Genomic DNA, 14120 nt, shown 5'->3' on the forward strand with positions numbered 1-14120 from the left:
TATATATATATATTTTTTTTTTACATCATTGTTTGTTTTTAAACAATGTTTGCTTTTTCCTGATTCCGGATGAGGGACCCCTGTATGGATTCATTATAGTCAACCCTCTAGCACTTAGCTGTGTCTCTACTCCTCAGTTCAACTCAACCATCTTTATCTTCTTGGCACCTAGCACCTAGCATGCACTTAAGTTGTGTGAATGAACAGCTAAAACTCCTTTGAAAATATGCAAAGCATACTTTAGACTTCTAGCAGGAAGATTGCGACTGAACATTCAGCACTGAACCTTAAATGTGTTTAAAAATGGACACTGAACAAAACTGAGCTCTGAGATACCCTTAAGCAATAAATGGATGTTTGAGGTGGAATCTGACCCAGTATTTTAGGGCATTCTTCTTACCTTATTGATTCTGAGTAATACTAGATGGGCTTTTCCTCCCTACCTGTTCTATGCCTGTGGATACAGATTTTTAAAAAAAGTAATAGATTAGCTGAGCCTAAATTAGGTGAGTATCAGAGGCTGACATGTGAACACTCTACTGCTAATGAAAATTTTGTAACATCATTTCTTTGATATTCAATTCATTATAGCTATAGATGATTTTTACTAACATTTGAATTTTGGGTGTTGAGAATCAGAATTTAATAGTAGGAAATCTGTAGCATTGGCTTTTTAAAATTATGTTTATGACATAACATTGCTTTACAAACCTATATGTTTTGGTGTTAAAGGTTCATAAAAGTATATGTTATCACATTGCATTTACCACCAAAGCCCCAATTATCTTCCAAATAGTCCATTGGCCTCCCTGTTCCCTATGCTCCCAGCCTCCCTTTGTACCCTCAGTTCTGGGGTCAGATGTCAAGGGTTTATTTTTGCTTTGTTTTTGTCTGTTCCTTTGCTTTGTTTTTTATGTTCAACATATGATTGAAATCATCCAATATTTGTCTTTCTCCTTCTGACTTATACTGCTTAGGATAATCCACTCCAGTTCCATTCATATTGTTGAAAATGGCAAGATCTTATTTCTTCATGTGTCAGACACTTAGGATGTTTCCCTAGCTTAGCTTTTGTAAATAGTACTGCAATATACAGAGGAGTACATATATGCATTTGAATGTGTTTTTTTATTCTTTGAATTGATACTTATAGATCATATGGCAAATCTATTTTTAATATTTTGTAAAACCTCAAAATACTGTTTTCCATAGAGGCTGAAAGTACTCTATATTCTCACCAGCAGTGTATGAGGGTTCCTTTTTCTCCATACCCTCCACAGACCAGCACTTATTGTTTCTGGTCTTTTTGATATGGACCATTCTCATGGTGTGATGTAGTATCTCCTTGTAGTTTTGATTTGCATTTTCCTGATAAATTAGCATTTTGTCATGCACCTATTGGCTATCTATACATCATCTCTGGAGAAGTGTTTGTTTAACTCTTCCATCCTTTTTTTGGTTGGGTTATTTGTTTTGTTGTTGAGTTGTATGAGTTATTTGTATATTTTAGATATTAGCCCTTTCTCAGATGTATAATGTGCAAAAATTTTCACATTATATGAAATTTGGTAGGGTATCTTTTCATTTTAGTGATAGTTTCTTTCACTGTACAGAAGCTTTTGAATTTGGTGAAGTCCCATTTGTTTATTTTTGCTTTTATTTCTTTTGCTGTTCTAGCTGAGTCCCTGAGGACATCCCTGAAGCCATGGAATGTTTTAACTATGCCTTCTATTTATTTTATGGTTTAATATCTTACACCCAAGTATTTGACCCATTTTGAAATAATTTTTATGTATGACGTGAGAAAATAGTCTATTTTCAACTTGCATGTTGCAGTTCAATTTTCCCAGCATCATTTGTTGAAGAAACTTTACTTTTTCCACTTTTTACTCTTGGCTCCTTTGTCATAAATTAACTGTCCATAAAAGTATGGGTTTATTTCTGGGTGCTCAATTTTATTTTATTGATCTGTAATTCTATTTTGGGTTCAATACCATACTGTTTTGAATACTATTGCTTTATAATATAAAGTCTGGGGTGTAATAGTTCCGTTCTTCCTTTTTGTCAGAAATAGCATTTGACTTTATTTTTTTAAAGATTTATTTTTATTTATTTATGCAGACTAGAACCAGGATGCAGGCTAGAGGTACAGGCCAGAGGTGTAGGGTGTGAAACGATTCGCCAGAGACAGAGTAGGATGAGAACAGGCAGATCCACTGAAATACACTGCTGAGGGGAGTAGCGTATGAAACAGGAGAGGTCTGCTGCCCCCATGTGGATTAGCTTCCTGGCTGTAGATCTAATGCATGATGCAGTGGCTGGTGATAGCTTGATAGTGCTGAGGCTTAATCCATTGTGCCACCAGGGAGGTCCAGCCTTTGACTTTTAATAAAAGTTACCATTTATTGGGGCCTCCCCGGTGGTGCAGGGGTTGAGTGCTGGGCTGCAAAGCTGCCTACAGCCTCTGCAGCGCCAAGTGGATCGCCAGCTGCTGGGCGAGGGACCCACATGGTTCTTGGACCTCTCCTGCCGCCCACTGCTCCCCTCAGCAGTGTACTTCGTCAGTCTGCCTGTTCTGCTCCTCTCCTTGCTCTGGCTCTGGTGAATTCTCTCACCCTCCCATGCTTCTGACTGTACCCAGTGCTTGTATAAATAAATGAATGATTGAATGAATAAATAAATAAATCTAAAAAAAAGTTAACGTTTATTGATTACCTATGAAGTTGGTACTTGTACATTATTTCTAATCCTCAAACAACTTTGCAAAGTAAGTGTTATCCCCACTTTACATGTGAACAAACCAATCAGTGGTGCCCATGTTCACACAGCTTAAAAGTAATAAAACCAGAGTTCTAAATCTGTGCTCTTGTTTCTGCCTGCCTGGCAGTTCTTCCTCTTTGTGGAAAATAAACCCAGTTTTTTTCCTTTAGGTCAACTGCCCCTCCTTATTTTGGGATAGAGATGGGTTGACCACCAGTAACATGGTTTTACCTCTTCCAGGTTAGGGATGGGTGTATGATTCACACAGGGCCAATGGTAGTGCTTTTATATGGGCCTGAGGGAGAAAGTGATAACGAAAATATCTCTTCTAAAATTACAATAATTGGGCCTCCCTGGTGGTGCAAGGGGTTAAGTCTCAGCACTATCAAGCTTTTGGCAACCGCTGCAGCATGAGTTTGATCCTTGGCCAGGGAGCTGACATACATGGTGCAGCAGACCTCTCCTGTCTCACCCGCCGCTCCACTCAGCATGTATTTCAGTAGATACACCTGTTTTGCTCCCCACTATGTCTCTGGTGAATCCTCTCAACCCCCACACCTACACCCCAGTTCTTATCTGCATAAATATATTAAAAAATTATCTTTTTAAAAAATAAAATTACAGGCATTAGGAATAATGAAGCCTGAAATATCTCCCTCTGTTTACATCTTCTACAAGTCTTTTTTTTTAAGAATTATTTATTTATTTATACAAGAACTGCGGTACAGGCCAGATGCGCAGGAGGGTGAGAGGATTCATCAGAGACAGAGTGGGGAACAGAACAGGCAGACTGACAAAATACACTGCTGAGGGGAGCAGTGGGCGAGACAGGAGAGGTCCGCTACGCCATGTGGGATTCTTACCGGTGGGCCGGGATTGAACTAGCGCTGCAGAGGCTGCGGACAGCTTTACAGTGCTGCTCTCAACCTGCACCACCAGGGGAGGCCCTTCTACAAGTCTTTATTTGTGTTTGAGTAATATGAAAATTCATGGTCATTTATTACGAGCAGAGAGAGAAAACTCTTGAGGGCTTACTATTGATATATGCCAGAGAGAATTCTAGATACTTATTTAATACATTTTATTTTGCTCTTTAGTCCTTATACATTCATAATCTCTTACTCTAGAAAAGGAGAGTGTGAAGTCAGGATAAGCTGGGGTTTTCTGCAATTACAAACCCCCAAATCTCAATCATTTAAAAAAGCCTATACTTTCTTGCTCTTACATCCTGCATAAACAGGGGAGTTGTGTTCATCCATAGTCATTTGAGAACTCACATTAAAAAAAGCCCCATCTCTGAGTCAGAGGGAGGCATGTGACCTAAACGCACACTAACTCTGAAAGCTTAAATGTCACACATCACATTTCTCTTTTTCATTGCCTTAAGCAAGTCATGTGGTTGCACCTAATTTCTTAGAGGTGGACTAAAGCAATTTTACCATTAGCTTGGAACAAGAGGGAGGGAAGTTTGGTGAGCATCACAAGGAAAAATGACCCACTCTCTGGTAGACTTGATTCAGCACCTTTTGCCTGGTTGCCATTACTTAACCACTTGAATCATTGTACCTAAAATTTGGAGTACAATAGTGAAGCACTCATTCCCATTCCAATGTCATAGGGATTTTCTACATGTGGGCTGAAGTGACTATAATCTGGTGATAACACAAACATTGATCTTAGCTTCTGTAGCACATTCTGTAGGGGTGGTTCTGAAGATTAAATGACAATGTATGTAAAGTGGTTGGCACATATATAGCCTTCTTGAATGTTAGCTGTTGTTATGAGTTAGTAGCAGATGATAGTAAATAAAATCTTGTCTACATTCCAACTCATGACCTTCTTATAACATATTCCTTCCTAATATATAATCTTGTATTAGCCTTTCTCATATGAATGTGCTGCTTCCAAAGGTGATCAGTCTGTTCCCAGTCATCACATTCAGAATTTTCATACCGGCCTCATCTTCTTGAGGACTTCCATCATAATTGACACTGAAACAGCTTATTTCCTGAAACTCTGGCTTCCCCAACACTTCTTTTTTATTTCTCTTTCTTTTTTTTCTTGGACAACTTTTCAAAATTATGACAATATTTGGTCACAAAAACATATATGAAGGGGGTTCAAAGGGTACAAACTTCCAAATGGTACAAACTTCCTCCCTGGTGGCCTAGGGGTTAAATCTCAGCAATATCACCCTGAAGGCTCACCAAAATTGGATTTAAAATGAGCACTTATGGACATCTCTGGTAGTGTAGGGGTTAAGTCTCAGTGCTATCATGCTATCACTGCTGTGGCCTGAGTTCAATCCCTGGCCAGGGAGCTAACCCACATGGTGCAGCAGAACTCTCCTGTCTCTGCTCTCCTTAGCAGTACATTTCAGTAGATCTGCGTGCTCCCCTTAGCAGCATATCTCAGTAGATCCGCCTGTTCTGCTCCCCACTCTGTCTTTGGTGAATCCTCTCACCTCCCTGCACCTCTGGCCTAAAGTCCAGTTCTATGCAAAAATAAATAAATATTTTAAAAATAAATAAATAAATAAATAAATAAAAAGGAAAGGGCTTTCCCAGTTCCAGAGTACAAATCAACAGCTCATATTTTTTTCTAATGTTTTTTTTCTGAAAACAGAAAAGGGGAATGTATTGAAATACACTGCTCAGAGAAGCAGTGGGCAAGACGGGAGAGGTCATCAAAAATTGTTTTTGCCCTTCTGGCCTGCAGTCGAAGCCCAAAGGGGGAGTGGGAACCCACCACCTGAGCAGACTGGGTGCGCGGGGAGTGCATACCCACATCGCCACTTTAGAACAGGGACATTTCTTCAGTAAAGACTGCTTGAAACCGGCAGAAGGCTCCTGGAGGAGCCAGAGGTGAGCTGGTAAGTTCCCCCACACCAGGCCCCTTCTGGCCTGCAGTCCCAGCCCAGAGGGGGAGCGGGAACCCACCGCCCAGGCAGACTGGGTGCGCAGGGAGTGCGTCCCGCATTGCCATTTTAGAACAGGGACATTTCTTCAGTAAAGACTGCTTGAAATCAACAGAAGGCTCCCTGAGGAGACAGGTGAGCTGGGAAGTTCGCCCACACCAGGCCCCTTCTGGCCTGCAGTCCCAGCCCAGAGGGGGAAGGGGAACCCACCACCTGGGCAGACCGGGAGCACAGGGAGTGCATCCCGCATCACCATTTCAGAAAAGGACATTTCTTCAGTAAACCCTGCTTGAAACCAACAGATGGCTCCTGGAAGAGCCAGAAGTGAGCTGGGAAGTTCACCCAAGATGCCAGCCACTACCAGCAACACAGTGTCCCATTGCATACGGCAAATGACAAAACAGACAGTGGGGAGTAGAAAAACCACACGCAACCCAGCAACTCTTCAGGAAAAAAGCACACCACAAAAAGAAAACCACCCCCCAGATTGCAACGACAGTAATGTGGAAGAACTTCTGAGCCTTCCAGAAAGAGAATTTAAAATTACCACGATTAAAAAACTGACAGAAGTCATAAAGGAAAACAATGATAAGGGGAAAATAATCAACGATCAGAAGAATGAAATTAAGTTGCTAAAGAGGGAAGTAAAAGAAATGCAGGAGATCAAAGGATTAATGGAGGCACTAAAAAATTCTGGGAAAAGCAATGAAAGTGGAATAGATGAAATGGAAGAACAAATAAGTACTCTTGAAGACACAGAAATAAAAAGAACCAAAACAGAAAAGGAAAGAGAAGTACAAAGGAAAAAGACTGAAGAAAGACTTCGGGGACTATCTGACACCATGAGGAAAGGAAATATAAGAGTTATAGGAATACCAGAAGGAGAGGAGAGAGAGACATAGGAACAGAGAAAATATACAAGGAAATAATTGAAGAGAACTTCCCAAACGTGAAAAAGGAGCTGAAAATTGATATACAAGAAGCAAGAAGAACACCAAACTTCCACGATGAAAGTAAAAATACAGCAAGACACATAATAGTAAAGCTCCCAAGAATTCAGGACAAGGAAAAAATAATGAAGCTGACAAGAGGGAAGAAACAGATAACATTCAAAGGAAAACCAATCAGACTGACATCAGACTTCTCCGAAGAAACACTATGGGCAAGGACAGAGTGGAGGGACATAGTCCACAGACTCCAAGAAAACACATGCCAACCAAGAATACTCTATCATGCAAAGCTCTCCTTCCTCTATGAAGAAAGAATAAGGACCTCCCCAGACAAACAGAAACTCTGGAATTTCATTACGACTAAACATCCACTCCAAAAAATACTACAAGTAGTCCTAAAGCCAGAACCTCAGAGGGATGAATAACAACGAAAGAAGGCCAAAAAAAAAAAGTTATTAAAAGAATAAATAAATAAAATCAAAGGAAAGACAAACACAATGGCAAATACACATGCTAACATATCAATATTAACTCTGAATGTAAATGGACTAAACTCTTCAATAAAAAGACACAGAGCCGCAGGCTGGATTAAGAAACAAAATCCAATCTTTTGCTGTCTCCAGGAAACACATTTAGCCACAAAAGATAAAAATAGACTCAAAGTTAAAGGATGTAAAACAATTCCACAAGCAAATGGACCAAAAAAAAAGTAGGAACAGCTATACTTATATCAGATAAAACAGATTTCAAACTCAAAAAGTTAAAAAGAGACCCCAACGGTCACTACATGTTGATCAAGGGGACAATACTTCAAGAAGAAATAACACTCATTAGCATAAATTCACCCAATGAAGGAGCACCAAAATATATCAGACACCTATTGTCATCTTTGAAAACAGACATCAGAGAAAACACATACATAGTGGATAGTGATCTATCAACAATGGATAGATCAACTAGACAAAAAGTAAGTAAAGACACTAAAGCTCTAAATAAGGATCCAGAGCTCTTGGGCTTAACAGACATCTATAGAACACTAAACCCAAAAAAATCTGAGTACACATTTTTCTCAAGCACACACGGATCATTCTCCAGGAACGATCACATACTGGGACACAAGACAAACATCAACAGATACACCAAGATTGAAATCATACCAACCATCTTTTCTGACCATGAAGGCATCAAACTAGAAATAAACCATAAAAAGAAGGCGAGGAACTCTCCTGCCTCATGGAGATTGAAAACCACACTTCTGGAAGACCACTGGACAAACAAGGAGATCAAAGAAGAAATTAAAAAATTCTTTGAATTGAATGACAAGGAGGACACCAATTTCCTAAATGTATGGGATGCAGCAAAAGCAGTAATAAGAGGAAAATGTATAGCAATAGAGGCTCACAACAAAAAACAAGGAAGACCTCAAAGAAACAACCTAATCTCGAAGCTCAAAGATCTAGAAAAAGAACAACAAAAACACTCCAAAACCAGTAGAAGAAAAGAAATAATAAAAACCAAAGCAGAAATAAATGAAATTGAAACTAAAAAAACAATCCAAAAGATCAATGAAACCAAGAGCTGGTTCTTCGAAAAAATCAATAAAATAGACAAACCCCTAGCCAGGCTCACAACGGAAAAAAGGGAGAAAGCAGAAATAAACCGGATCATAAATGAAAGAGGAGAAATCACAACGGACACAGCAGAAATCAAAAGAATAGTCAGTAACTACTATGAAAGCTATATGGAAACAAGTTCAACAATCTAGAGGAGATGGACAAATTCCTACAACTCTACAATCACACAAAGCTAGATAAAGAAGAAATAGAACACCTAAACAGACCAATTACAAGCAGCAAAATTGAAATGGTAATCAAAAACCTCCCCAAAAACAAAAGCCCAGGACCTGATGGATTTACAAATGAATTCTACCAAACATTCAGAGATGAATTAGTGCCTATCCTTCACAAACTCTTCCAAAAAATTGAGAAGGAAGGGACAATACCAAACACGTTCTATGAAGCCAACATTACAATACTACCAAAACCGAACAAGGACAACACAAAAAAAGAAAACTACAGGCCAATCTCCCTAATGAACACTGATGCAAAAATCCTCAATAAAATTTTAGCTATCAGAATCCAACAATGTATCCATAAGATAATTCACCACGACCAAGTAGGATTCATTCCAGGACACAAGGATGGTTCAACATCCAAAAATCAATCAACGTTATCCAACACATCAACAAAAAGAAATATAAAAACCATATGATAATATCAATCGATGCTGAGAAAGCTTTCGACAAAGTGCAACACCCATTCATGATAAAAGCCCTTGAAATTCTTGGGATACAAGGAACACACCTCAACATCATAAAGGCCATATATGACAAGCCAACAGCTAGTATCATTCTCAATGGTGAAAAGCTGAAAGCATTTCCATTAAGATCTGGAACAAGGCAAGGATGTCCACTCTCACCACTGCTTTTCAATATAATACTGGAAGTCCTAGCCAGAGCAATAAGACAAGAGAAAGACATACAAGGAATCCAAATAGGAGAAGAAGAAGTCAATCTATCACTATTTGCAGATGATATGATAATATATATAGAGAACAACAAAAAATCCACAGAAAAACTCATTCAACTCATCAATCAGTTCAGTTAAGTGGCAGGATACAAAATCAACACGCAAAAGTCAGTAGCCTTCCTATACACAAACAATAAATCTGAAAAAGAAGAAATTTTAAAAAATCCCTTTTATTATCAAAAAAAAATCAAATACTTGGGAATAAATCTAACAAAAGAGGTAAAGGACCTATACAAAGAAAACTATAAAACACTGTTATAAGAAATAGAAGAAGACACAAAGAAATGGAAAGACATCCCCTGCTTATGGATTGGAAGAATAAACATTATTAAAATGGCCATCCTACCAAAAGCAATATACAGATTCAATGATATTCCAATAAAAATTTCAATGTCATTCTTCAAAGAAATAAAACAATTATTGATGAAATTCATATGGAATCACCAAAAACACTGAATAGTCAAAGCTCTCCTGAAAAAAAAAAAAAGAAGGGAATAGAGGCATCACATTCCTAGACTTCAAACTATACTACAAAGCCATAATCATCAAAACTGCATGGTATTGGAACAAGAACAGACACACAGACCAATGGAATCGAATAGAAAATCCAGAAATAAACCCACAGATTTATGGTCAACTAATCTTTGACAAAGGAGCAAAGACTATGCATTGGAGCAAAGAAAGTTTGTTCAATAAATGGTGCTGGGAAAACTCGGTCACTACATGCAAAAGAATGAATCTTGACTACCACCTCACACCATACAGAAAAACCAACTCAAAATGGATTAAATAACTAGACATAAGACCTGAAACCATAAAATACATAGAAGGAAATATAGGCGAAACACTACATGATTTGCACATCAAGGACATCTTTATGGACACATCACCCAAAGCAGTGATAGTGAAGGCAAAGATAAACAGCTGCGACTACATCCAATTAAAGAGCTTCTGCACAGCAAGAGACTATAACAAAAACAAAGAGAAACCCCACCAACTGGGAGAACATTTTTGCACACAACACTAATGATAAAGGACTGATCACAAAAATCTACAAAGAGCCGATGAGACTCAACAACAACAAAGAAAATAATCCAGTCAAAAAATGGGCAGAAGAGCTAAAAAGAAACTTCTCTGAAGAGGAAATGCAAATGGCCAACAGGCATATGAAAAAATGTTCAACATCACTTGTAATCAGGGAAATGCAAATCAAAACTACCATGAGATACCATCTTTCACCAGTGAGAATGGCATGTATTAAAAAAAACTAGCAACAACAAGTGTTGGCGAGGTTGTGGAGAAAAAGGAACTCTCCTGCACTGCTGGTGGGAGTGCAAACTGGTCCAACCACTACGGAGAGCTGTGTGGAGATTTCTTGACCTAGTAATCATAGAGTTTCCATATGATCCAGCAATTCCACTCCTAGGTATTTACCCAAATGACACAGAAACATTAATTCCAAAGAGCACTTGCACCCCTATGTTAATAGCAGCACTGTTTACAATAGCTAAGCTTTGGAAACAACCCAAATGCCCAAAAACAGAGGACTGGATCAAGAAGATGTGGTACATATATACCATGGAATATTACTGAGCATTCAAAAAAGATAAATACATGCAATTTGCAGCAACATGGATGGAGCTGGATGAGAGTGAAATAAGCCAGAAAGAAAAAGAACAATACCGGATGGTCTCACTCATAGCAGGAATCTAGAAAACTTAAATATGGGACCAGGAAAATGAATAACTATAAGAAAGTAAAAATCAAAATCAACAAACAACTATGAACCAGAGACACTCTATGGGGTTGGGGGACGGGGAGGGAAGGGATTTTGGTTAAAATAAGGGGGTCGCAATTTTATGGGGAATATAAAAATTAAAAAAAATTATATAAAAAATAAAAAAAAATTGTTTTCACTATTTTTCATTTCTACTCTGATTTATCTAGAAATGTATTTTAAGTTGTGATTTATGGATACCCCCACACCCTGCACTGACCACCAAATAACCAGTTATGTGAATACCATTTGTGAAATAAGACCTGTTTTCTCAACTGATTTCACTGACCATTTTATCATAATCTCTAAATTTGTTTATGTATTTGGTATCTATGGCATCTATTCCATTGGTCTAATTCTTGAACTAAATTTTCTTAAATCATTTTAAGGGTTTTTTTTTAGGTATAATTGACATTCCTTTCATGTATACAACATAGTTATTTGATATTTGTATATATTGCAGTGTGATCCCCACAATATTTAGTCAGTAAGTGTCTAGGTAACATCCATCATCATATATAGTTACATTTTTTATGTGTGTGGTAATGAGAACTTTTAGGATCTACTCTCTTAGCAACAAAATACAGTATTATTAACTATAGTCATCATGCTGTATATTATATACTTATGATTTAGTTATTTTATAATTGGAAGGTTTTTTTAAGATTTTGTTTATTTAGATTTTGGTGAGCCTTGAGGGTGATATTGCTGAGACTTAACCCCTAGGCCACCAGGGATGCCCCTATAATTGGAAGTTTGTACCCTTTTAACCCCCTTCATCTATTTCACCGCCCACCCCTAAACCCTTGACTATGGCAACCATCAATCTCTTTTCTGTATCTATGAGCTCGGTTTTTTCTTTTAAATCATTTTAGTTTTGTAGTATTTTTAATATTTGACAGACAGTTTTCATTTTTTCAGAAATGTAGTTATTTTCCCATGTTTATCTTTCCAGTGAACACTGACCATTTGTCAAATGTGAAGCTTTTAAAAATTAAGGATGATGGGCCTCTACTCCAGAACTAGTGAAGCATAATTTTTAAAAAAATACAACTCTATGGGCCTCTCTGGTTGTGCAAGGGGGTAAGCACCGCACTATGAAGCTATTCACAGCCTCTGAAGTATGAGTTTGATCCCCAGCCAGTCAAGGATCTCCCCACATGGTGCAGCAGACTTCTCCTGTCTTGCCGGCTGCTCCCCTCAGCAGTGTATTTCAGTCAGTCTGCCTGTTCTGTTCCCCACTCTGTCTCTGGTGAATCCTCTCACCCCCTGCACCTCTGGCCTGCACCCCAGCTCTTGTATGCATAAATAAATAAATCTTTTTAAAAAAATACAACACTCTGAACTGTGTTGAGTAGAGTCTTTCCAAAATTCATGTCTGACCAGAACCTGTGATTGTTACTTTTTTGGAATTAATGGTCTTTGCAAATTAATCATGTTAAAATGTGGTTATACCTCATTAGGATGAGCCTTAATCTAATTACTGGGGTGACTATTAAAAAGGAAAATTCAGAAACATGTGATGATGAAGGCGTAGGGATACATCTACAAGCCACAGAATGTCAAGAATTGCAACCACCAGAAACTAGAGAGAGGCAAGGAGGGATGCTCTGCTAGGGCTTTTATTTTATTTTGTTTTAAAGATTTATTTATGCATACAACAGCTGGGGTACAGGCCAGAGATGCAGGGGAGGGGGTGAGAGGATTCACCAGAGACAGAGTGGGGAGCAGAACAGGTGGACTGACTGAAATACACTGCTGAGGGGAGCAGCGGGCGAGACAGGAGAGGTCTGCCACACCATGCGAGAATCTCCCTGGATGGCCAGGAATCAAACCTGCGCTGCAGAGGCTGCAGAATGCTTCATAGTGTGGTGTATAACCCCTTGCACCACCAGAGAGGCCTACTGCTAGGGTTTTTAGAGAGAACATGGCTCCACCAACTCCTTGATTCTGGACTTCTAGTATTGAGAACTGAGAGACAATAAATTTCTGTTGTTTTAAACTACCCAATTTGTGGTATTTTCTTACAGCAGCCCTAGGAAACTTATGCCCTATTAAGTGAGGCATATTCTCATATTGTTTTGCAAAGTAGTGGCAAATCAATAAAATGAAAATATAAAAAGGGAGGTTCAAAAAATCCTCAAATGTGATTCTGATACACCACCTAGATTTAGAACTACTGAGCTGAATAATAACTGTAGCCATCTTCAACTTAATTGTAGCCATCTATACTTAGTTGGTACAGAAAAGTGTAACTGAAAGAATTTCCCTTTAAAAAAGAGACTTGCAGTGTTGAAATAATCAGCTGTCATTTTGGCAAAAAGATTTAGTTATCTCTACATCATATCAAATTGACTAGAATAAACTATTCTAGAAACTAGAACAAAACATCTTGTTCCTTCATCTTGTGAAAATTACAGTCTAAGGAGAGAGCTCATGAACAAAGAAACAAATAACTTCACAGAGAAAATATTTCAAGGTAATGAAATAGGGCATATATTAATGAAGAGTGGGTGAATAAGTTAGGGTGATAAGAAAAGGACTGTTGGAAGAAAATACTTGAGCAAAGCCCCAAAGTTGTTAGCTACTAGAAGATCTCTGGGAAGAAAGTTCCAGAAAGGAGAAATGCAAAGGTTTTGAGAAGGAAATGATTTTAAGATAGATTAAAGACCTAAGTGGAAAGCACTCTAACAGAATGAGAACAAAGATAAGATAATTTGGTTGTTGCCTTGGATAAGGAGATCTTCCAAAACAATGAACAAAACAAAAAGTTTGATTAAATATATCAAAGGACTATACAAACATAAAACTTCTGTATGATAGCACATACTAGAAAACATTACACACGATGAGAAATATTATTAACATACATAATAGACAAAGGGTTAGTATCTAGATAAATGGCCCTACAACTCTATGGAATGACGTAAGAAAAGCTAGGCGAACTTTACAGTTAACAGAGGATGGGCCAATAAACATTGTATGAAAACATGCTCAATTTCACTATTACTGGGAGAATGCAAATTGAACAACGTGTTAAATTTTTTTTCATCCATCATATTGGTAAACAATTTAATGGTCAGAGTCTTAGAAAATGTGAAGGTAATTGCGGATGTGAGTGAAAATTG

The 14120-nt window shown here is 38.1% G+C and overlaps 1 protein-coding gene across 1 annotated transcript in view; it reads left to right on the forward strand.

The window, feature by feature from the left end:
• Positions 1-14120, forward strand: part of FAM120C (family with sequence similarity 120C) — a 139773-nt gene that overhangs the window by 123190 nt on the left and 2463 nt on the right. The window lies entirely within an intron of this gene.

This window comes from Talpa occidentalis, unplaced genomic scaffold (assembly GCF_014898055.3).
Source record: "Talpa occidentalis isolate TD23 unplaced genomic scaffold, MPIMG_talOcc4v2.1 talOcc4.15, whole genome shotgun sequence".
Lineage (NCBI taxonomy): Eukaryota > Metazoa > Chordata > Mammalia > Eulipotyphla > Talpidae > Talpa > Talpa occidentalis.